At 44.9% G+C, this 26,133-nt stretch overlaps 1 protein-coding gene across 2 annotated transcripts in view; it reads right to left on the bottom strand.

Annotated features, from left to right (window-relative positions):
* Positions 1 to 26,133, bottom strand: part of SEMA5B (semaphorin 5B) — a 341,594-nt gene that overhangs the window by 219,624 nt on the left and 95,837 nt on the right. For both annotated transcript variants that reach the window (XM_075001545.1, XM_075001546.1), the window contains exon 2: positions 20,792 to 20,850. The gene's annotated coding sequence lies outside the window, so the exon portion shown is untranslated. The remainder of the gene's footprint in view (positions 1 to 20,791; positions 20,851 to 26,133) is intronic.

Genomic DNA, 26,133 nt, shown 5'->3' with positions numbered 1-26,133 from the left:
TCATTAAACCTAGTTTAATAACCTACAATCATTATTTGAATCACAAGTTCTGCTTTTTATTATTACTACTTTGCAAACGAAGCACTGGAGGACTCAAGTTAGATTAAAGATCTGCTCAAATGCTCCCCTCCAACCTTGGATTTCCTCAGGCTCCTCCAGCATGACTGCTCAACCCCTCCACCTGGGGTCAGCGACCCTTCTGAGGCTGAGTGCTGAAATGTGAACTTTTATCCTCTATGTGTGGTCCAAGAGTTGGTGATGCCTTTTCAAGTCACAAATAGACCTATTGACACAAATTAAGATACAGCACTTTACTGTTTAGATGGTGGTTGGTAGCATTAGTTGGTCTTTTGTTAACGCACAGGCTTTGAGCAAGCTCCAGGCTGCATGGGGAGGACGAGCGGGTGCATGCCACTCTTGGCACCTGTGTCTGGGTTGATGACCCCTGCCCTTCTCCGCAGAACTTCTTTCCCATGAGAGAGGCTCCCTTTTCCCTAAATCCAGATGATAGAAAAGCAGGTGATTTCATTAATGCTCTCTCTTCCTGAGGGGTTTGTGGAAATTCTATATAAAAAGGTTAAACACTCTGATTTCCAAGATGGAATTAGTGTATGTGAAGGGTAAGACTATGATCACTGTGAGGGAATTGGTGACATCTGGGGGAAGCAATGACAGCAAAATCAGAAATGTCAGAGAGAGGGATTGAGATCTAGAACCCTACACAGTCAGCGACAAAGACAGATGTGTACCAGTAAAGCTAAAGGAGAATTCCTACAGGAATTCATCACAGTAGGTCTTAAGTTCCTCTGACCCAACACACGCAAGGCCAAGCACTGCGGCCCCCACTTGTACGCACAAAAAGGCCGGATATCACAAGACCCAGGCCCATGCCAGAATAAAAAATAAAATGAGCCAAAATTAAAACTGGGAACAGGTCCAAAGTGCAAACCTGAGATCTGAACCTAAGCTATTCAAATCTGGTTTCAGTTCTGGCTCATCTGTAATTAAAATGATGTACAATCTTGCTCAGACAGCCAACAATCTTTGCTGTTTTGGGGATCTGGCTTTCATTAATTTCATTAACATCTTAAATACATGCTTTGCTTGTTCTCATGCTAAACAGCAAGGAGAGTAACAACACCCCATGAACAATTTTATCTTCCTCTTCACAAGGAACCAGATATAGTAACAGACTTATGGTCATACAGGCAGTTTGCACAGAAGACACAGAGGAAAGGAACAGTGCTAAGGTGGAATTCTCCAGCTTGGGGGTGAGAAGAAAAAAGACGACAGACTGATGGCTTTGGTGCTTTTGGGGAGCTGCATAAAATTCTTAGTATTAACAAGCACAGGACTCTATTATTATTTATAGTCATTGGCTCAGGATAACACCCAACCCTCAGGATTCTTATCTGATCTTTCAAGAAATCTGAATGCTGGAAAACTCAGTGGAAATTTTGGAAGAACTATCCTAGTTCTCAGGAAATTTCCAGCACTTCACGCTACCAGTCAAGCCATAAATACAGAGAACCAATCTCACTATTGGAATCAAGTGGGAGTAGTATGTGGCATTTTCTATAGCCTGTGGTATTTTGCAATTAAACCCCTAGTGTCAACATGAAAATACTGCCTCCACTTAAAGATTTTTTAGTGGCAAAAGGAAAAGGTGCTTTTTAAAGTGCTCTTATCATCCACTTAGAAATTTTAAAGTAAAAGAAGAGTGGAGAAAAAAAAGTTTGTCTTCGAAAGAACAGGATGATAAGCTCAGGATTAGGTTTAATTAAACCACTAAACACAAAGCATAACCTGCACATAAAACTTAACAACGTCACCTAAAAATTCTCATCAAATGCAAATTTTCTCCGGTGATTTATCTGTGCAATTGTGAATGGGGAGAAAGCACACAAAGCTTTCAAAAGCTGAAGATGGCGGTAAATGGTATGTCAGAATATGCAAAACAAGGGGGGTGGGAAGGAAGGAAAGGACAAACACTTTCCTTGGCTGGGAATGGAATGCTTACATAGAGGTAGCTGTCTTAGTCTGTATCACCACAAAGCAAAAAAGCACTGTAGCACTTTGAAGCCTTCTTCAGTGGCCCTGCCCCAGGAAGGCTCATCACCAAATAAATTATTTTGTTAGTCTTTAAAGTGCTACAGGACTGCTGTTTTGTTTCTTGGCTGGGAAGTTACTGAATGCTTAGAGCCAAAGAGGACCTAGAAGCTTGGAAAGAAAATTCCTACAAATAACCCACCGATTCAGCCTCATTTCCACTTTAAATGTCTCCTCCACTTAGCTAACGGATGAAAAAGTTTCTGGGGGTAGGTGGAGGATTAGATTTGTGGTTTAAAAGGTCACCACAGAAAATCAGCTCTAAGGTAAGCAGAGTTTTGCAATTGGTTAGATTCTGTGTGTTCCACACTTGTGTGGAGCTCTGGGAATGAAGTAATTGCTTAGGAATGTGCGTGCGGTTGGATGGCTGTGAAAAGAGCCACTCAGTTACCAAAGCTCTGTACTGAATATTCACGCCGCACACACAATCATTTTCCTTCTTAAATGCCTAGAAGAATGGGAACATTACAAATGCAGTATCTTTTCTGGCTACAAGTTTTGCTACTATAAAAAGATACTAAAAGACGTTCCCTCCTCTGCTCCCAGAACAGACCTGGATCTTCAGGGTTTGAGAAGGAAATAAGTGAAAAAGAAAGAAAATAAATTTCAAATCTAAAAGAGGATTTGCCCAACAATAAGAGGTTTACGAAATGATGATGTAACAAAACTATTACAAACCATTTTAAGATTTGGCTACATGAAAACAGATCAGCTCCGAGTATGTGGCTGGGTCATATCTGCTGACATTATATTAACCAAAACAAGGATTTACTTTTGTTACGACTGCAGTCAATACAGCCATGGGAAAGCAAACTAGGTTCTGATATCAACAGAGCTGTCAAGTCAATTTCAGGTTGCAGAATCTTTCCGACTGGCAATGCAATTAAGGCAGACAAAAAGAACACAGCTTGATTTTCCAATGCCAAGTAGTGTTTGTGGTGCTGGCAGTTACAAAAATAATCTTCTGCCTAAAATACTCAGCAAATTTGTTATGAAAAAAACATTAACCGCCTGATCCAAAGTTAAGTTAATAGAAAGACCCCAATTCACTCCAAGGGAGCTTTGGATCAGACTCTCAGGGAACAAAATGCTGAAGGTCACAATATAAACAGAGTAGCTTTTCTGACTATTAGTTGCATTTACACAACAAGGTTGGATAATCTTCTCTTTGGGCTAGATCCAACTCCCGCTGAAATAGATGGGAATTTTTACATTTACTTCAATGGATATTGGAAAGGGGCCACTCGTTCAGCTCTGTAGATTCAGTTTTATGCCGTTATGCCTAATGGTAGAAAGAAGATGACCCTCCATAAGAATAAATTTCTAAATTGCTGATATCTATGAACGGAAAAAATATCATTCAACTGTCTATCTCCTTTTGAAAATCTAAACCCCACAGATTTAAACATACAAAACCATGAAGGATTCTAAAGTTAGAGGATTGCTGGATGTTTAATCAGTAAGATGTGTTTAAATATCAACCCATGTTCTCTTAAGGGAAACAATCCGTTCAACGTGTATCTCTTGGCCTACTTTAGTTCCTCTATGATATATATTATTTCATAAGGGTGAGGGGCAACATCTTCAAATCCTACAGCCTAAGACTCCAAAGATGAGTTTGTGTGCAAGTGCTTGTAGAGATGAAAAATCATTAGGCATGTGAACTTCTACAGCTCGGCAATAGAAATTGTGTTCCAAGAAAGCCATCTGTTCCATGCCAAATGGCCAAGATGCTAATTTGCTGTCTACAATTTCCAACGACACATTTAGAAATTTCCTGAATCTCCTTAATGTTACAAAAGTGGTATCATTTTCTGTGACACGGGAGCATGGGAATGATCCTCTCCTGTCCCTGAACACGTCAATGAGTTACTCCTATAACCACAGACAAGAAGGCAAATAATGAGTTTCAGATGCCGACACAAAGGTGTAAAAGGAACACCATTTCAAGTAATACAGATCCAGCACTTTCACCCGCACATGACAAAAAGGCAGTGCCAGATGCTTACATTTAACGACCACACTCGTCTTTTTCACGTAAAGTTGCTTTTTCTTCCAGCACCATTCTTCACAGAACCCTAACAGCTACTCAGTGAGGAGACTGAAACATAATATAGACCAGATCAGGATAACACATATTGAGCCAGATGGTTCTCAGTTGCAGCTACGTCACACACTAGCTGAGAATCTGGCCCTTCACACTTCTGTTTGTGCCTTCCATCTGAGCCACTCGGGGAGGGGGGGTGAAAGTAAACAGCATTTACACTACCCAGCTTTGCCACTAAAAGCTGCATAGTGTAGACATACCCTAGGTAAGTTGCTGAAGATCACGCACTGGGACAGCTCAGTCTATCAGTTAGAACCTCTCTTCAGCTCCTTGCTCTGGGTTCTAACCAAAAGCCCACCTTCAGACTTTTCTTCTTTCTGATGAGTATCTCCAAGCACTTAGAAACAAGGGAAGAAACTGTAACCAAGAGGAACCTCTTTTACCATACCTCAGTCAAGTTCTTGACTTTATTTTAACAAGATGCACTCCTGTGAATACCACCTTCTCCCCCATGCCAGCTAGGCTTGAGTTTAATCACAGCTACTACAATCACTGTCTTCAACAGAGCGAATGCCAAAATGGAACCTAATGAAGTTTATCTCCAATGTAAAGCAATAAGGTGATTAAAAACTTCCAAGTTAAATGACATTTATAGCTTCCAATTTGTGCCAATTACATACACTTGAAAGGAAACAACTAGCAACTACCTGGAACACCACATACTAAAAAGTTATTTTCTTTACAAATGCCTCATCAAGCAACCCCTTGTTAACATTTCAGTTTATTATTATTGTGCCATTAAGGAGACCACACACAAAAAAATAACTCTCTCTGTAATGGAGACACAAAAATATGCTAAGAGTTAAACTCAGATAGCCTAATAGTGTGTGCACTTTATCAGTACTGTGTGTTATAGCCAGCATCCAAAAAGCACTGAGGAGTGGCTTTGCAGCCTAAGTACCAAATTTGATATACCTGTACTCGCATTAAAATTTCCAGCAGTATCAATTCAACCCCATATCATGCCATAGTTCCATATAGTTCATTATACCAATGTCTTTAGGGTGAGACATGCAAATTAGAGGTTTCATGTGGCCATGTAACATCCTAGGGTACTTTCTACAAGAGCAGGGTTTGACTTGGTGTCACTGACTGAAACTCCCCTTCCCATGCAATTATGGCGAATTGCTGCGGTCATCCCTGAGTGGTGGGGAATGCAATTTTTATTTGTCAGTTGTTTGGAAGATCCTCCTGGGAACCAAAGCAAAACCCTGTTGGTTACTAAGCATCTTTTTACTTATATTGGATCACTGTAACTCCTCTGTGCTTCTGCAAGTCCTGATCTGATAAATATGTTAGTCTAGAAAGTGCCATGGGACTGCTTGTTATTTGTGAAGCTACAGACTAATACAGCTACCCCTCTGAGACTATATTCCTCAGGTCAAGCAAGACTTCCCTTAAGGTAAATGCCAAAGTTGTGTTTGGGTTTTCAGTTTTTAAAGTTTCACTTCTTGTCTTCCAATCTCTTTCAAAAGACAAAAAAAGTAGCAGCTTCTCTCTCCCTGTGAGCAAATATCAAACCACATCACCACATGTTGCTTCAATGATTCATAAAAGGAAAGGTCCATTCATCACTGGAATGTCTTACCACAGAAGCAACATTTTTGTCTTCCAACATTTCTCCTCTCTATTGACAAGTTGCAACAAATCCTACCTAGTTTTCTGTGCAGGCTGAAGGCATCAGGCTCGTGCAAAGGGATGCTTCCACTACGGGTGCCGTCTTGTTAGGAACAAACTTGTTTTATGATGATTTATTTTCCAGGAAAGCCCAAGCTTAGAAGCAATCTTTGCTTTGCACTGAGGACCTGCTCCACTGGTGATGAAAGAACTGTATGCTTCATACCCCTTTTACGTATTAACAGAAAAAAAAATTTAAATTAGCCATTTTCCTGGTACATTAAAAGTGGATTTTAAAAAAACTTGAATATCTTCAGGAAGATAAAATAAAATGAAACACAAAAAGAAGCCTGTTTAATGACAGCACGGACGATCCTAATAAACCTACTTCTTTGATAAGCAGACTTCAACTGTCAGCCTTTTATCATCTGCAAAAATGCATTAGTGGATCTCCTCTACTTGCTTACCCAGTTCCAGACCTTCCCCGCATTCCATTGTACAGCATTTTTGCTCCACTGCCTATAGCAACAACAATATCTAGCAACTAACTCAAGTTCCCCCACAGGCAGTGTCACTCCAGCCATAGGCTCATTGGAATCTACAAATGCTGCACACACAGAATGGCGAAAGGCAGTTCAATACTTCTCTTCTGAGTTTTTCCTCCCTCTCATGCAAACTGCCCCCATGGCGGTGGCACACGATGTTTAACAGACATTGTACGTTTAGTCGTAGCTGCTGTGAAAGAGAATTAGTGTCAAATCTGTGCATTCTCCATTGCCATTCTCGACTGCAGCTGCTCACGAGAGGCAACTTTGGAGGGTTACTAATTCCCATATTAATGGCTGGCCTTTTCCTCATTAATGAATCATGGGATCCTGAGAGTTTCAGTCCTCCTTTCCCACGTGTCTTTCAATTCTTTTATTGCAAGCAGATAAAGTCATTATCTGGTGGAAAAGGACTCCCATACAGTGCATACTCGCAGCACTTTATCTAGCTTCATGATTCAATTGCTCATTTTTTTTCTGCCGCGTAAACAAATCTTGCTCCAAAAAAGCAAAAATGTACAGCGAGTTCCAGGAAAACTGCTGAACAGGCTACTGCCTGGATGCATTGTTTGCTCTAAACCAGTTAGGCTCCAACGTGAAGGAACGATTCAACCGAGATTTTAAACTAGGTTAGTAAAAGTATCGCAGTCTTGATCCTAGCTGATTGGAGAGGATTATTTCCCAGTACTGGATTTGAGAAAGCAACACTGCCAGACCTCATTAATGCAAGGGCCCTTTATTCAAAATGCTGTGTATCACACCAAATCACGCCAACCCGAAACACCACCAGCTTTCCCATTTAGACTCTTCCGAGCACTTTGCTGAATTTCACATTTTATTTCGGGGATGTTAGCAGGACAAATTCTCAGCTGATGCTTTTCAGCACTGTACCACTGAGTTCCGATTTCATTGCATTAGTGCAAGCCAATAGCAATCCCACCAAAATCAACTGGCCAGTTCCTCAAAACCAAAGTCTTTGGACCTATCCGCAGCCCCATCAGCCTGCTACTATCTTCAGACTGAAAGATGTGCCTACTGTTTTTGTTTGCATTAACAAACAAAGCAAAATTAAAAATTTAACTGGCGATTAAATCATCTGGCAGCCACTCTAGGACATTCTGATCCAGATTCTCATCACTTGCTGTTTGTCCAGTAGAGTCAATCCCTTGACCTCTAGTGGAGTTTCTTTATCCTCTCAGCAATACATTCATGAGAGCTACTCCACAGGAATATTTTACATAGATGGGAAGCTGGTGAAAGGCACTGGACTGATAACACTTGATTCCCCAATTAGCTCACAGAAATAGCATAGCAAAGGTAGCAGAGGCCAAATTCACTCCAGTGAGGTTGCACTAGGGATGAATTTGGCTCCAGGGATGTCTGCTTTTCCCAGCACTGCTATTCAAGCTGGCCCTGGAAAGTTCACCTCCAGGACCGAAGGAGTGGTGTGTTCATTGTGAATGCTGCACATTCTTATCTTTACCAGCAGGGGTATGCCTGTATTCTGAAATCATTCAGTAGTTGCAAAAGGCTGGGTTCAGTGTAGAAACCATGCTGGTGTCTCACAGTGGGATGCCCCCCAGCTGTGGGCAACAAGCTGAAAAAGAGAGCAAGCCCTCCCCCCGTCCCTATTTTGCACCACATACAACTCCAGATTGAGACCTCTCAGTAACCCCCACCTACGCACACATACACCCTCTCCTACCCATCCAGGCCCATCTCCAGACCATTTTCCAGTTCACACTTCTTTTAAAAGCAAGAGGCATCACCATCTTGTTATCCACTAAGGGGCCCTCAAAGGGCCTGTGGTCTAAAGGTGGAAGTCACTGGATGCAGAGGGGTTGTGGTCATGGCTGTTTGGAGATATACTGATTCAAAACCTCTTATAAGCAGTCTCCTATGGCATTCACCCCACCCATAAACCTATCGGAAACCCTTGAGGAAAAAGTAGCAGTAATATCACCTATCCTTCCCTCAGAACAGATTTCCCCCTTAGAAGTGGCAAAGCCCAGGACGGCCTATGGACGTATCAGTTACACCTCACTGAACAATCTTTGACAGATCTTGCTGAAGGTTTGGAGAATTCATAAACAAAGGAGTTATCTTTCCAACACCAGCAGCATCAGGCTGTCACACAGAGGTGCTTGAAGGCAGTATCTTACCTAAACCTAGAACAAAAGGCCTTTTCCCTCCTCATCTGGTAGGGAATCCAGTTAGCCTCTAGGCATATAGTTGAAACTATAGAAAGATAGTCAAACCCCAAAATCGATCTGGAAGAAAGTAAGGTTGTAAGATGGACAGTTCCGGAGAAGAGCTGCAATAAAAGAAGTTGGAGGAGGTCCATAGCAATGTTTGAAAGCTCACTAGCAGGGAGGTCAGCATGCGCATTGGACTGCAAGGCTACAGACTACATTTCTTACTTCTGGCTGCTAGGACCAGCTGAGTCACCTTGGGCACCTCAGTTATTTCATCGGCAAAAGGGGAACACATACCAGAGCTAATTATTCTTACTAAGAACTCACAGCTTGCGAGTTCCTACATGTCCTTATCCAGACAACAATCCCACTGAAATCGGCACTAGATTTGCCTGCCTAAGGGAGCGTAGTGTAACAACAGATTCAGAGCAAAAGAAGAAACTGGGGGCCTTTCTGAGGCTCTCTAGACTGCTGCCAAATATCGTTCCCTTGTTCGCTCTCAGCCTGTCACAAAGGGAAGCTCAGGCCTGTGACTCTTCCACAGTTGCAAATATTGCTCCATCACAGGCCATAGGACTTGCTTTTGCTTCTCACATAACCAAAATCCTCCCCTTTTAGGATTTCAGAAGGTTCTGACTGATGTGCCGGTGGGGAGCATCAGCTCAGCTTCGGCTGCAGCTATTGTTTGGCTCCAACCTGGAAAGCATCTCTGCTTTCTCCCCCACACTCTCACTTGGGGAATTCAGCTGTTTGTAGAGACACTTGAACAGCTGAACAGGAATTAAAAAAAAAAAAGTTGTCTGGCGCAGCCCAGAACTCAGAATTAAAAGCAAGATACACACCTCAGCCCAGTGCCTGCAGGATTTGGAGCCAATTCAGGGCTGTGGAAACAGAACATGGCTCTTTGTTAAGAAAAATAAACAACTGCTTACTCTTCCCCTTCGGGTGTGTTTCTACAGCAGAATAAATCTCCACAGGGAGTTTATTATATGTACATGAGAAGTGTGCCTCCTACTGAAAAACAGTAGGGGTGGTTCCCCCCAGCCAGTCTCACTCGTGCCCTTCCACCACCTCTTCATTTATCCCCCAGGTGCTCCCCACTGCCCCCATTTCTGTAATAAGTGAAGCAGCACAAAGGAACATTCAGGTAATTTTGATCCTAGCTGCACAAAAATCACGCAGCGCTCCCCCTTCCTATAGAAATGATCAGTGTGTGGCCTGGGTTTCATTTGCAACTGTAAATGAAACAGGCCTACAACTGGGTTTGTAATCCTCCTTAATTGAATTTCTCTGACAAAACTCAGACAAAATTATTACTCTCAAGTTAGCAGCTTGCTCCAAGTAGACCAGGGTTCCAGGAAAGCCTTTAGGAACACATGGCAGAGGTTGATACTTTGAAGCAGCACTTTGGTGTCGCTTCTTTTTTGGGTCAGCAGTTGGGGAGACACAAGGTAAAGACGAGGGAGCCAGGGCTTCTTCACTATTAGAGCCAACCTTAGGGTCTGACAGAGCCTGAGCACGTGTGAATGGAGGTAGCTGGGAGGAAGCACCTACAGGGGGATGCACCCTTAGTGATTTTGTGATTTCAAGGCATACGCACAGAGAAGTTAGACAAAGACAAAGCACTCTTTCTGGAAGGCTGAAATCCTACCCAACTGCTTAGATTTCAGAACAATAACACACAAGGACCTGAACAGGAGGAGACAATGCAGGCTGCTTCCTATGACAGAGAGGCACAACTTCTCTAAGCTGTTTCTCTGCAGATGCTTTGGAATCACACATTTTCCTACTAAGTCTGTGGCCTGCAAGCAAGACTAGGAATCGTTGTGATCGTCAGTCCATACCTCTTGTACAACACAGGTGTGGCGAGGTGTACTGGCTCTTCAAACCTACGGGTTTGGGGGAATAAAACACAACCTCAGGAATCAGTTGAAATGGGAAAAGAACAGGTGATTCCAGGGAGTTACCAATGGCATGGGAAAATTCCAGGACTCTTACAGAGGCCAGGATCAGAAGTCTCATAACTAGGGCCCTGCGCAGATATAAAATTGATATCCGCATCTGCAGCTGCAAACATAATATACAGACATCCACATCCGCACATGCGGTTACCCGCTGATATACAATGAATATTCTTGGATTTGTAGGGCTCTACTCATAACCCAAGAAGGAAGGGCCAGAGCTCCTCTCTCACCTAGCCCATTGGGAGGCATGTCAGAAGGAGAAGAGGAGGATGTGTCTCTCCTTCCCTCTCAGAAAAGGGTACTCCCCAAAAGAGGAAGGAAGGCAGAGCCTGACAGCCAGACTTTTGCAGGGCAGAATCAAGGCTCCACAGTTGGCAGGAGCATTGGAGATGAATATGAGCTATAGGGTTGCTAGGATGGATCTTGCATTTGGGACACTGAGGACTATGAACTTCCTGAGTCACTATGGGGGCTCGTCCGCATACTTAACTCAATCTAATTCTTGATCTTCCCCCCCCACCCCTCCACTCTCTGATTTGCTCACCTTGATTATCTTTTTTCTGATTTGTCCTCCTTGCTTACTGTTTTTGGTTCTCTGTGTCTTAAATATTGAGTCTGTTCTGGTCTGGATATAGTCTGAAGTGGGTCTGTCCCACAAAAGCTCACCTAATAAACTATTTTGCTAGTCTTTAAAGTGCTACTTGACTGCTTTTTATTTTCAATTAGTTTGGGCTACTGACCTAGCTTCAGGGGAGGACTGATGGCTCCCCAGAGAAAGACTATTCGGTACTCCTTCAGGGGCCCCGAAGACAGGATAGGTGGAGGGAGCTGCAGAAGCCACAAGAACGAGGCTATAAGAGTTCCCCCAAAATAATGCCTAAAGCAGTTCTTTTAGAAAAACATCCAATTTTGATTTTATAATTGTCAGCCTTGGAGAATCTACTACAACTTCTAATAGTTAATTAATTACTCTCACTATTAAAAATTTACCATTTATTTCTTGTTGGAATTTTTCTAGCTTCATCTTTTAGCCATTGGCTCGTGGGGTGAGAGCTTAGAATTTTAACACAATTTTCAAAAATAATAATCTTGCCTTTCCAGCTACAGCTACTAGAAAAGGGTAAGGGAGTGTCCTGCTTTTTGGAACAGGTGCATCATTCACAAGTTGCTGTGGTTAGAGAGGGACTCAGAGGCAGAGGAGACCCTCAAGAAGAGTCTGTCTTGTTTGCTGCTAAAATCAGATCTACCAAAAATTTCCTCCTTCAAAACAGCTCCCCTAATAAATAGTTTAATCATTTCCTTTGAATAAAAAAAAAGGACTTATGTAGAAAACATAGTTCTAAGTATGAAACAGAACTTAAACAATAATATTGTGGCAATGCTTAAATATCCTGGGCCATGGGAGCTCTTTTTACTGGAAATGCTATGTCAGTAAAGATCCTGTTTCAAATTACAGCTGGAAATGGAACATTAAATAAAGCCTCGTCTACTATTGAAAATTCATACATGGTCTTCTTCCCGATCTGGAAGGCATTTTTTCAAGAGGCTACTTCAAATCTTTTATGGACATAGGTTCGTATTTTGCAGTCTTCAGCTTCTTATTTTGCACATACTGATTTGGGCCCAGACACATATAGCAATCATTAGACCATCTTCACAGCTCTCTGTGTTGGCTGGTAACTACTGCAAACTAGCGAAGTCCATGTATTACGGTTCAAAGCCCATCATCAATATTTTACTTAGCACTTCCATGGACCTCAGGGGAAAGGAGAATTCTGCCTGTAGAGAGATAGCAAACAGGTCCCTTGATGATTAAGTTTGACAGGGATGAGATGGAAACAAGCCAGCCCAAGTCAATGCAGTTTCCCTAGTTTGCCCCCAATTCATCATAGTGGCAGGTGTTTTTCGAACTGGAGGAAAGATGAAGAACGGGTAGAACTGGATGAAGAGAAATGTAAAGAGAAGATCTCAGCTTCACAGTATCCCCCACTGCAGGCCACAGCAGCTCCTTCACTGCCAGAGAACATAACTGAGGTCCATGAGGATGTGGAGGATTTGGAGGTAATGGACTACAGAGATAGCATCTGTGGAAATCAAGCCCCTTTCTGTTAAATTACTGCTACCCTCCTGAGCAGTGGGATAAGACACAGGCACAGGCAGTGAGGAAGACTAAAGACCACTGTGCCTCATGGAAAATAGGGGAGGACCAGGCATCAATGTTTAGAAGCCAGGTCCATGGTACTTTCCGACATGACCTGACTGTCACCAGGCCATTCTTCCATCCCATCCACTTCAGTGCTTAGAGTTTTTAGGAGATGTGTCTCCTCATCTGGAGGCAGCAAATGAAACAATCAGATGTTATGACCTCTCCTCCACATTGGCCACTGTTTGCACAAACACCTATTTCTAAGAGAGTGCTGATTAGCTCTGGGGTCTTCTCTTGTAAATGTCACCAACAAGCCACTGGTGGCTCTCTAGGCATAAGAACATAAGAACATAAGAACATAAGAACATAAGAATGGCCATACTGGGTCAGACCAAAGGTCCATCAAGCCCAGCATCCCATCTGCCGACGGTGGCCAATGCCAGGCGCCCCAGAGAAGGAGAACAGAAGACAAGTGATTTATCTCCTGCCATCCATCTCCTGCCCTTGTTATGAAGGCTAGGGCACCATACTTTATCCCTGGCTAATAGCCATTTATGGACCTGACCTGCAAAAATTTATCAAGCTCTTTTTTAAACCCTAATAGAGTCCTGGCCTTCACAGCCGCCTCGGGCAAGGAGTTCCACAGGTTGACTGTGCGCTGTGTGAAGAAAAATTTCCTTTTATTAGTTTTGAACCCACTACCCATCAATTTCATTTGGTGTCCCCTAGTTCTTGTATTATGGGAAAAGGTAAATAATTTTTCTATATTCACTTTCTCCACACCATTCATGATTTTATATACCTCTATCATATCGCCCCTCAATCGCCTCTTTTCCAAACTGAAAAGTCCCAGTCTCTCTAGCCTCTCCCCATATGGGACCCTTTCCAAGCCCCTAATCATCTTAGTCGCCCTTTTCTGAACCTTTTCTAATGCCAATATATCTTTTTTGAGGTGAGGAGACCACATCTGCACGCAGTACTCGAGATGTGGGCGTACCATAGTTTTATATAGGGGAAGTATGATATCTTTTGTCTTATTATCGATCCCTTTTTTAATAATTCCTAACATCCTAACAGATAAAGACAAGGGAGCCGGGGAGGCCGACCGGAGAGACCAGCGGGGCTGCTAGGGCAGGAACACGTTTCAGAGGGTGGCCTTGTTAGGCTCTTCCAGCACAAACGCAGAGTCCGGGAACACCGTAAGGACTAAGAGCTACCGGGGAGGGAGCGGGCTGCAGCTCGTGCCAAACACACGCCTTAGGCTGCAAGGTGCCACAGGGCTCCTGGGCCGGAGGGCCGGAGGTGGCGGGGCGGGGATGCTCAGCTCCGGCCACTACCCCAACACACCACTCGCTCCCCTCCGACGTTAGGCGCTGCAGGGCAGGGACCGCCACAGCATGGAGCAGAGACCGGCCAGCCCCAGCCTCCAAGGCCAGGAGACCGGGGCCGTTCTTCTGTGCCCCGCGCCGGCCGCGGCCCCCTCATTCCGGCCGCCCCTCCCTCAGTCTGGTCTCGGGCCCTCCCGTATTCCGGCCGCCCCCCCCGTCCGACCCTCCCCCAGTCCGGTCCCGGGCCCCCCCTCATTCCGGCCGCCCCCCCGTCCGACCCTCCCCCAGTCCGGTCCCAGGCCCCCCCTCATTCCGGCCGCCCCCCCGTCCGACCCTCCCCCAGTCCGGTCCCAGGCCCCCCCTCATTCCGGCCGCCCCCCCGTCCGACCCTCCCCCAGTCCGGTCCCGGGCCCCCCCTCATTCCGACCTCCCCCCCCGTCCGACCCTCCCCCAGTTCGGTCTCGGGCCCTCCCGTATTCCGACCGCCCCCACCGTCCGACCCTCCCCCAGTCCGGTCTCGGGCCCTCCCGTATTCCGACCGCCCCCCCCGTCCGACCCTCCCCCAGTCCGGTCCCGGGCCCCCCCCCATTCCGGCCGCCCCCCCCCGTCCGACCCTCCCCCAGTCCGGTCCCGGGCCCCCCCTCATTCCGGCCGCCCCCCCCGGCCGACCCTCCCCCAGTCCGGTCCCGGGCCCCCCCTCATTCCGGCCGCCCCCCCCCGTCCGACCCTCTCCCAGTCCGGTCCCTTTTCTAGTGTGGTCTCTCTTCCCCTTCCCACCCACTCCTACACTGAACACTTGAAGCAGAGGGAGACCAAAAGGCAAAATATTTATGGATATTAAAAAATCAGGGCAGGAGACCAACGCTCTCGGGAGCAGGTGGAAGGGACAGATCTGTGGATAAATCCATTACTATGCTGTACCACTGCTGAGCAAAGAGAAGGAAAAATTTAAAGGCCAATGATAAAATGGTTTGAGAAAAAGTGATATAGTTTTATGTACTTGTAAAATCCATTGGCAGTGAATTTTCTGGTTAATTGGTTTCATCTTATTAAACTAAAAACCTATTTGTAAAACCCAGGCCTTTTTTGAACACAGGTCTGCATCCTTCACCCAAAGCTAATACAGCATTTTGCAGACGGAAAGCTAAGCACTACAAGCCAGTACAGAATTTGCCACACAGAAGAGAAATAGAAAGGAAAGCTTGATTTTTGTAAAACACACTGAAAAAAATCCTGTTAATCTGTTTTCCCCCAAATTGCAGGATCTTCTCTCAAGCAAAGTCTACTCAGGGAAGCTTGATAAACATTTCCGTACAATAATTTAAAGATCAATCTTTTGGTATCTTTCCCTGCACATGTCACATTCAATTTCTTTCCCCCATTAGGCTACTCTCTCTTTCATTAAATAGTTCCTCTGTCTAACTTGCCAAGGAACTGCCAATGGGTCCCCTCATCTCACAGAAGAACAGGCCCAGTTTCACCAGTAGGAAAGGGCCTCTAATGTACCATGGACAGAGTACAATGAAGCATGGTAATTTCCCTGTGTTAATGATGCTATTCCGCACTGATCAGTGAAAAACTCTTTAACAGCTAAATGACACCCCGTCCTTCTTGTAGCCTGCTGAATCTGAAAATGGGAAAAGCAAAAATCTGTGTCCTTTGGGAGGTGGGAATCAAAGAAGCTGAAATGTCCTTTTCGCCCCTCAGATCTGTCTGGAAACACTGGCAAAAATGAGGAAAAGAAAACACACTTTAATGCATGTTAGCAGATTAAATCAATGGACCTTATGATTTTGGATTAATAAAGAGATGAGTGTGTACTCTTAGTTCAGAGCAACTGAACCTGGATGTCCCCTTTGTGGTCCAGCAGGGGCGCCTGTTCTTAGGCTTCCAGATTGCCAACAGTTGCCTCTTTTGGGCTGAGACCTCGATCTCACTCCCTTTCTGACCAGGGTAGGGCTGGGCTGCACAGTTCTCCGACGAGACTGTGTATTCCCCAGCAAAAGCAGCCTGCCCTAAGTGGACCTGCTTGCTGCTTCTTCAGATGCAGAGAGTGCGATTACTATAGGCACAAAAGTTACCACACCATTTTAAGCCAGCCTACCTCATTCTGAATATAAAAAGCATTTCAGATGAAAGACCCTACAGGCAGGCTAATGCACTTATCAGAGTTCACTCTGTCCTTCCAAGTCCATCCTTAGAATTGGGACCCTCCATGGATCAGGAAGGAGGCCCTGAGTCCATCTAAATCCAGGTTATCGATCGAAAAGTCTCTTCTTTGTCTGGCTTGAACAAGTATATACATTTCTTCTAAGGGGATGGCTATAGAGGCTGATTGTTTATTATCATAATCTTCTGCTCTACTCTACACTGATTACACCTCACCTAGACTATTGTGTCCAGTTCTGGGCACCGCATTACAGGAAAGATATGGACAAATTGGAGAAGGTCCAGAGAAGAGCAATAAAAATGATTAAAAGACTAGACAAACATGAGCTGCAAGTAACGTCTGAAAGAACTGGGATTGTTTAGTCTGGAAGAGAAAAGACAGAGGGGCCATGATAACAGCTTTCAAGGGTCTAAAAGATTTTTGCAAGGAGGAAGAAAAAGTATTGTCTTTAATGTCTGATGACAGGGCAAGAAGCAATGGGCTTAAACTGCAGCAATGGAGATTTAGATTGGACATCAGGAAAAACTTGCTAATTGTCAGGGTGGTTAAATACTGGAATAAATTGCCTGGGGAGGTTGTGTAACCCACTCTCCAAAATCTCCCAACACCCGTCAAGCATAGTCTAGATCAAGGGTGGGCAATCATTTTTGATGAGGGCCACTCCAAGATTTTGGTAAGTGATCAAGAGCCATGTTTTTCTACGGAAGTGGTGCGGAGTCTGGGATGGAAGTAGGGTACAGAAGAGAGCTCAGGATAGAAGACTGTGGTGTAGGATAGAGTGTAGAGTCTGAGAAGAAGTTTGGATGAAGGATGGGGTTGTGACCTGGACCAGAGCATTGCGCTACAGGGTCTGGAAGGGGTTATGGGTGCAGGAGAAGATTCTGGCCTGGGGAGGGGATATAGGAGCAGGTCCAGTATCTGAGAGGGAGGCAGGAGGGTGCAAAGGATTTGGGTGGTGACCTGGGTGCAGGAGCAGCTTCTGGCCTGGGAAAGAGGTGTAGGAGTGAGTGCAAGGTCTGGGAGGGAGCTGTGACTGGAGATGGGGAGAGGAGGGTGCAGCAGATGTGGGCAGTGCATGGTCTGGAAGAGAGTGTGACTGCAGAAGAGACTTCTGACCTGGGGGAGAAGTATAGGAGTGGGTGCAGGACCTGGGAGGGAGTTGGGATACAGTGCCAGAAGCAGGCTCTGGCCTGGAGGTGCTTACCTAAGCAGCTTCTGGCCAACATCATTCACAGGAAGGCTTCCTTGCCTACCAGCAGCCTCCCGCCCATTGGCTGTTCCATGTGGCTTTCTGTGCTTAGGGGAAGGGCACATGCTGCCCCTGCCCCAGCAAAATCTCTCAGCTCCTGTTGGCTGAGAAAATGTACTGCACTACTCAGTCAAGCAAACTCTTTCACCTCCCATTGGCCAGTTACTGGCCAACAGGAGCAGAGAGATTTTGCTGTGGGCTCTTCCCACTCCTGCCCAGCTGCAGGCCAGACTGAATGGCTTGGTGGACCATATCTTGCCAACCCCTGGTTTAGAAGATGGTAGGTCCTACCATGAGTGCCATGATGACCTCTCAAGATTTCTTCCAGTTCTATGATTCTATTCCCCATCCCTGCTAGAGAACATACATATAATACCACACCCCTACAACTGCATTTTTCTTACAACGGACTCCAAAGCCATTAGCCCTAGCTCATCAAGGTTAGCAATAAAGAGTATCTTCATTCCATAAGGTTTCTTCATATTAGTGTCAGTCTGTCACCTGTGCACTTGTGTTTACATATGCTATACACATATAAACCCAATTATTTATCCTGCACAGTGGAACGCATTAGTGTAAAATATCTTTCACTAGTAGAAATAACATATGAAACTTGCTTTTAAGAAGAAAAGTGCAAAACATTGTTAGAAAAAAAAGTTCATCTACATCCTTTGACATCTTTATTTACAAACCCCATTATGAACCCATCCCTGAAGACTTTCCAGTCCACCACACTACCTAGCAAACATTTAAGTTGTTAGATGAATCCCAGCAGGAGCGCAGCCTAGGAACTGCTGGGCCCCCTCGACCCAAATTGGATGCTGCACTTCTCTCATGCTCAAGTTCTCTGGGTTCTTTGGAAAGTAAAAGGTTGCTCCAAAGAGGTGGCTTTGGTATGAACTCAGTGGAAAATTGCAGTCAGTGAGCCAAATTCTGTTCTCATATGTGCCTGGGTAAATCCAGTAAAATGCCACTGACTTTGACAGAGTTGATCTGATTTGGCCAGAGGTTTGCGACTGACTACCCTGGCTTACACTGTAGTTCATGCTAATCAAGGCAAGGTTTGCTAGTATTTCTCTCATAGAAACCATCATTTCCAGAGGGTTATAATTCGCCAAAAATTCATTGAATGTTGTTTTTAACTTCACAGGAGCCTAACTAGGTGCTCAGATTTTCATAATACAATGGGCTTTTCTATAGTACAACTAAAGTTGATGCAACTTTTGTCACTCAGGTGTACAAAAACCCCACCCTCATAAGCAACCTAAGTTACTTCAACTTTAAACCAGCGTCACATTGCACAGTGCCAGCAGAAGATGCCATAGCTTTCATCTCCCACTGAAGTGGAATAATTATGTCGCCAGGAGAGCACTTTGCCATCAACACAGTGCATCTCCACCAGATGCCGTATATCAGTGCAGCGCCACAATAGTGAAGAGAAGCACAACAATAAAAGGTAATCAGTGGAGATCAAGAATAAGCATTTTACGACTCTTACTAACTTACTCAATAAGCCAAAGTAGCACTAAGCAGAAGGGTTAGAGTCCCAGAAACAAATTCCACCCAGTGCATGTTAAAAATTCCCTATTAAGTAGTATTCTTAGCCTATTTTTCCTGTTCTGAAATACCCAACAATATAAAAAGCTCCTTAACTATGTGTTTACATGGTTGACTCACTAATCTACTTGTAGAAAGTTGTTACAATGCTGTTGGGTGGGTTTGTAGGGAGTGGACATTCTAGTTCCCTTTGGACACTGAGTCACACTAAAGAAAAGAATCCTTAATTTTCTTCATTGAAGTTTGCTTTTGTCCTCATTTTGCACCCCACATTTGCCTGTGGCAATTCAAGAGTATAAGTGTCACTAGCAATCTCTCTGTATATGCGATGAATGACCGTGCAATACATCCCATACTTGACTACTCATTCAAACAAACGCTAATAGCAGTTAAATACCCTTTCAGTCCGTTCTTCATCTGGGCTCCAATCTTTCTCCTAACAAAAGCAGTTGAGGTTCCATGAAACGAAAGGCTGAAGGATTTGCGCCGTAAGTTTGCAAAATCCGTTATCTACTTTTAGGTGTAAGCGGCTGTTCAGATTTTCATTGTGACTACTGGAGAGTGGGTGACAGCATACATAACACAGTGGCTCTTATAAAGCTAATCACACCTCTGCAACACCATTTTTTTTCTTAGTATTCTCTTCTTGTTAGGTCTTTTCCTCAAACTCTTTTATATTTGATCTCCTTGAGAAAGAGAGCCCTCCCAACCAATTTAAAACATAATCCCAATTCGCAGTGGCCAGTGATTGAGTCATACCATAACACCTGCCAAAAGCCAACAACAGTGTCTGAAATAAAGGATGGAAATGGTTTTGTCTTCATCATAAATGGTTTGGGTGCTAAGTTTTCCACTGAATTAAATGGAGATTGAAGACTGGCAAATGAGGACATGGTAAAACATAAATCTTAGGAAAGATCTCCTGAAATTTGTAGTTAACTATTTAATTCACCCATAAAGATTTAAAATGGGACCAAACAATAAAATAAAGCAGAACATTTCCTTTTTCACACTCTCTCCAGCCCTGGGCTATCAGATCTGCCCAGGTTTGTGCCGTGAATATTTTTCTATCAGACAAGGAGAAGGTGGTTTGTGGAAAGTGCTTTTGGATGTAATAAAAATTTTAGGCTAATTGCTGGAAAATTTATTCCCCAAAGTATAATGGTGAAAGGCTGAAAATGTTTTCCTTTTAGGTGTGAAAAGCCTATACGAAGCTCCATCTCTGACACAGAGTGACAAAAGGCTAACAATACACAGTCAGAGTTGGAACACCCCAAGTGAAATTCATCCCTGGTGTAGCACGATTTAAAGTAGGTCCCCTAAACAAGACACTCCAAGATTGAGAGAAAATATGCTCTCCTTGGTTCAGAGTAGAATTCCTAGCGCTATTGGCAGGACCTTCACAAACAGGCAGACGGCAGTCCAATACCGTGTGTTTGTCAGTGCTTTGGTTTCGCGTGACAAATTTGGTCATGTATCAGTGCCTTTTATTTGCTGCTCATAGATATTAATGCCATTTTTTATTTGTATGTTTTTGTGCCCTTTTCCTGCACCAATGATGGGTCCACTGGGCATTTCTCATCCAAGCTCAACAAGCCATTTTTTGGAATTCTTGAACAAGAGAACAATAAGCTGTGAAATCACAGTGTCTGAAACCGCACCTTCCATTTTGGAACCATCTCATCTTACAGTCATTTCCTTCCAAGCTTTGTGCATAAATGAATTCAGAAACAGATGACAGTTCTAGCAAAAACTCTGGGAGGGAGTTAGCATGGCTGTACATAGAGTCTTAAATACTTACTACCTCTGCATCACTGGGGCATCATCTTGAAAGTCACACTCAGGGAAGTATCGGGCAGTAACCTGAGGAAACACCAAATAAAGTGTAAGTAGGGAACAGACACATATAACCAAATCTCAGCAGAAAAGAGCAGAAACTGACTAACCAATAATAATAATATCATTACCATTATTTAAAAATATGTTTAAACAACCTTGATATTTTGAATTGATACTTAAATATTGAATAGGGAAAATACTATGAAAATGTTTCTGTCAATGTGGCTTAGGAGTTTGCTTCGGTTGTGCGCACTCCACTTTTGCATTTCCTTTCTGCATTTACCATAGCCACAGATTTAGAAATTTTGCAGATAAAACTAATTTTCAAACAAATATTGTATTGGATAATTATATGTCCCACCCCCCACACTGGAGTATCTGAGCACCTCTCAATCTAACACATTCATTCTCACAGACTCCCTTTGAAGACGGCCTGGACTATTCTTGCCATTTTACGAATAGATAACAGAGAGGCTAAGCGACTTGCCCGTGGTTACAAGGGAGGTCTGTGGCTTAATCCAAGTCCGTAAGACCACTAAACACTGAGCCATCTTTTTTTGTTGCTGTTTTTGTTGAAATGCTGGACATTTATGAAAAGCAAATTTCTAAACAAGAACATGTGCTCCAAATATCTAATTCCTAAGAGTTATCTTCACCCATTCAAGAAGCAGAAAGATGAGCTGTGTCTATATGTGCACGAAACATCGAAATATGGGGCCCTCTTGCAAAAGAATGGGAGAAGCATCTACACGTGCAACACCACCTTTCAAAAGAAAACTGGAAGAACGGGGTGCAGGTGTTGAAATCAGAACCCTGATCCCGTATCAGGAAGATCGTCCCCTTTCAAGAAACTAAATCAAAAGAGTGCACATGTAGACACTCCACATCCCGCTTTTGTGAAAGAGGGGTCCGCCATGGCGCTGGTCAGCTGGAGTGCGGAGATGCTCCAGCCGGCAGCAGTGGGCCTCCATGATCCCTGTGTCCAGCTGCCTTAAAACAGCATGCACTCAGGAAGCTGAGAGCGTGCTAAGAGTAGCCTCAGCATAAGCTCCAGCTGCATGCTCTGTGCGAAGCCTGGGAGCAGCGGCAGGCCATGATGGCCAGTAGACAGCCCCCACAGGGCTCCCAGGGCTCGGGAGGGGGAGGGGGAGAAGAAAAAACAGGCCCCCTTCTGGATGGAGTGGGAGCTGAGGGACCTCCTGGGCCTCTGGAAAGAGGAGGAGGTCTTCCATGAAATGGGCGTTAAGCGGCAGTACGCCACAGCATTCGCCCACTTGGTTCAGGGCCTCCTTACGAGGGGCTACCGGGAGCATACAGCAGAGCAACTACACTCCAAAGTAAATGATCTCCGCCAGGGCTACCCCAGGACCACCCCCAGGACCAGGACGAGGCCAGCTGCTCCAGGGCAGCCCCAGCTGCCTGCCCCTAATACCGGGAGCTCCGGGGCATCCTGGTGCCCCAGGATAGCTCCCCACTCCCAGCAGTCCTTGATACACCAGCAGATGAGCCACAGTCAGAGGCGAAGGAGTAGACTGGGGACCCAGGAGGGCGAGGGCACCACCAAGTGGTCAAGTGAGGTGGTGAACCTGACCATATTCATCCCTCCTGCTCGTCCAGCCCCATGACTGGGAGCCAGGCATGCCCGGATGTTACCGAGAGACCCTCCAGTATACACACAGCGGGGCGCACACCTGCTCTGTGGGGTGGGGGTGACACACCAGCCAACCAGCCGAACACAGGACCAGTGGTCCCAGGCCACACTTATTCCAGCCCACCATGGTACATGGCACCCCGTGGCGGACCGCACCCCTCCGCCCTCCATGGAGTTCTTGTGTTAGAGTAAAATATGCACCGCTAGGTATGTAGTCCTCAACAGGATAGTTTCTGAGCATTAACCCTGTGAGGTAGGAAAGTACTATCCCATGTTTACAGGACAGACTAAACACCTTGCTCAAAGTCACACAGGAAACCAACAGCCAAGTTAAACCTTTAACTTGGGTGTCAATTCCAAGTCCACTGCCCCATCTTCTAACCCATACTTCCTTAATCCTCCAACTCTGCTGAAGCTCCCAACGTGTGTAAAAGGAATGAAGACAAACCCAAAAGCTGCATGCAGTGGCTGTTCTCACTTGGCATTACTGTGAGTAACATTTAAACATGAAGCTGTAGGATTAACCTAAAGTGAAAGAACGTGTCAAATGTCATGTTTGGATTACTACATAAAACCACAAGAAAATACTGTAACAATGTCAAGATTTTCACCTTCAAACTAACGTGACCCCAACCTATTTACTGCTAGGCCCACCACTGATTCCCCATGCTTGTCACTTAGTTGTGTAGCAAGAAATTATAACATGGCAGAAGAAAAACAGATCATCAGTCACTGAAGTCTCCTGCATTTTATCACTGTGATTGATGGGGCGGCACGTGGTTGTACGCTGAACCATAAGGGAAACAGAAAAGTTAACAAGGTTCAAAGACACAGAGCTAACTTTTCAACCTGTGCAAGCTTTTCAGCCAACTTTATTATGACAGCTGTAACTACTTGCCCTGGTTTAGTTGAACAAAGTGGTGTTTCCCTTGTAATACTTCAGAGGCCTTTTAGGAAATCAGAAAATACCACCAGCCAAGGACATAAGGAGCAAACCAATAACGTAAATAGGACAGAAATTTAAAGTCCATGGAAGCTAACATTGAGAAAAACCTGGGTCACGACCTCAGGATTTTGTCCTTTGAGTCGAAGTGCAGAAAAGATGCATCCTTCTGGCTTGTGCAGTGCTGCACACATATAACACAAGAAAAAAAAGTTACTTTCTGTAAATGCTGTTTTTCAAACTGCATAGCTCATGTCTGTTCCAACGTAGGTGTGTGCTCTGCCTCCAGAAAGCTTTCCCTCCCTTATGTCCACCAAGTTGGCTCTGGTCCCCCCGAAATCACAACCTCACAGCACCAGTATAAAAGATTCTGCTGCCCCCTCTGTCCCCTTCCTTCTTCCAGCCTAACTGCAACAGAAGGGAAGGCATGAGGAGAGATTTAGAATGGACATGAGCAACACATCTTGAACAGAAGGTTAGTCATAGTAACAACTTTTCTTCGTCGAGTGCTTGGTGATGTCCATTCCAATGCAATTAACCTAAAGTGAAAGAATGTGTCAAATGTCCCAAGCAGTTGCAGGGGTGGAGAGTTCAGTGATCAGAGGCTCACTGACTCTCACACTGCTTGGCCGACACCCAACTCATCTCTAGCATGCTAAGTGATGGTGTAGTGCAGGGATTCCCAACCTATGTGTCGGGACCCAAACGTGGGTCACCATTTGATTTTCTATGGGTCATTGGCTGGGTGGCCTGAATGACATGTGGCTCTTTAAGGAGCCATTTGCAGCTCCTGGAACTCCTATAGCTCCCTCCTCCAGCTCCCAGTCCTTGCCCTGCTGCACCGAAATGGAAGGCAGTGTAATTGGTTTAATGGCCAGCAGGAAAGCTCCAGCTGTTAAATCAATTAAATTGAGTCCCATTTCTTTGCAAAAGGGCAGGGAACTGCCAGTGCTGCAGGTTGGGGAAGGGAGTAGAAGGGCTAGGGGAAGCCACAGAGAGGAGGCAGCGGTGGCCCAAAGAAGCAGCAGCAGCAGCAGCAGCGCACAGAGCTTATGTGAGGTGAGGCTGAAAGGGGTTTAAGCTGGGGGGCAGGGAAGATGCATTTTTCCAGTGGAAGAACCTCCCCCGCACCCATTTTGAATTGCCCTGGGTCACAAAGTCTTACTGAATTGTCAGAATGGGTCCCCGTCTCAAAAAGGTTGGGAACCACTGGTGTAGTGGGAAGCACAAGTGTGGACTGGTGACCACACTGACACTCTACAGGTGTCCCGGATATGAATCTGAGCCACCAATGCTGCCACCCAAGCTTAAGCCTTATAGAACAAGCTGTCAGTGGAGGGCCTGTGACCTTTGCTAGGTTGGAGCATGTGCAGATGCAGGACATGGTCCATCATGAAATTCTCTGGACCGAGACTACATGACCTTTCGTTCTGTCTGCACCAACTACAAAGAGCTGAGTGGATTTCCAAAAAGTTTTACTCTTTTCTGTGTTAAAAAGTAGAGCACAGCTGACATCCTGCAACCGGAGCCTTTGCTCCTCCCTGGGAGCATGTGTCTTCTGATAGGAAAACACCCTGGTAGCTATGGAATTGAGACCAGCATGGGCAGGAAGGGCCAGGTGCAGCTGCTCATGAACCTTGTCCCTGAAGAAGGTCACATATGGTGGTTCTGAAGAGCTTGGATGTCTAAGATCAGGAGTCAGCAACCCACAGCACAGGTACCAAGAGTGGAACATGAGCCCATTTTCATCAGTATACAAGGCGGAAGCTCAGCCCTGCCCCTCCTTCCCCGCTGCAGCTGGGAGCTTGCTCAGAGCCATGCCACCTGCGGATTAACAAAAGACCAGCTCACGCTACCAATCACCACCTGATCGGTGAAGCTCTGAATCTTAAATTTATGAAGCTGTTGTAAGTGGGACTATTTAAAAAGTATCAGTGGCCCTCGGACTGTACATAGAGGGTGAAAGGTTAAATTTTGGCACTCCACCTTGGAAAGGTTGCTGACCCCTGTCTCAAACTCTTCTGGAAGAGCTAATGGCCACCAGGAAAGCCATCTTCCAGGACAGGAATATATTGCCAACAGCTCAAATGGGGATCCTTTTAGCCTTACCACCACCAAGAGGAAGTCCCAGGGAAGGAGTGGCTGTCCTACTTGGGGGTTAGGCTGTTCCAGCTCCTTAAGGAATTAACCACTGATAGAGTTTGAGAAGACAAACCATCTGCTTATTGAAGGGTGAAAGACTGCAGCTAGCTCGACCTTAACAGATAATACTATTAGGCCTTGCTGTTTCAGGTGGAGTAAGAATTCTAGAATGAATGGAAGTGCGGAGTGAGTATCTGAAACCCCTTTTTGCACAGACCATATTGAGAATCTCTTCCCCTTTGCCAGATAACTACCTCTAATGCTGGAGTGAGCAAACTCTTTACTTTGGGCCCCACTTTTTGTCCCCACAATTAGCAGCCCCCACCATGCCAACATGTCTAACTTATTCCAGACTGATGGAAATTTCAGTTACCTTCACATAAAAAAAGAAAACCCTTTTGGCACTTGTAAGAAAATGAGTATGCAGGATGTAAAAACTTCAGTGATCGACATACAAACATGAATGCATGTGCATAAAGAAAGATAGTAACATATTTGAGCACTTTTAATGAGATGGATGAGCCTGAGACCCAGCTGCTGATCAGCCTGTGCCCCCCTTACAAAATTTCAT

Source organism: Carettochelys insculpta, chromosome 8 (assembly GCF_033958435.1).
Source record: "Carettochelys insculpta isolate YL-2023 chromosome 8, ASM3395843v1, whole genome shotgun sequence".
Classification (NCBI taxonomy): domain Eukaryota; kingdom Metazoa; phylum Chordata; order Testudines; family Carettochelyidae; genus Carettochelys; species Carettochelys insculpta.
Note: the sequence above shows the minus strand (reverse complement) of the source record. Positions and strands in the feature narration are given on the sequence as shown.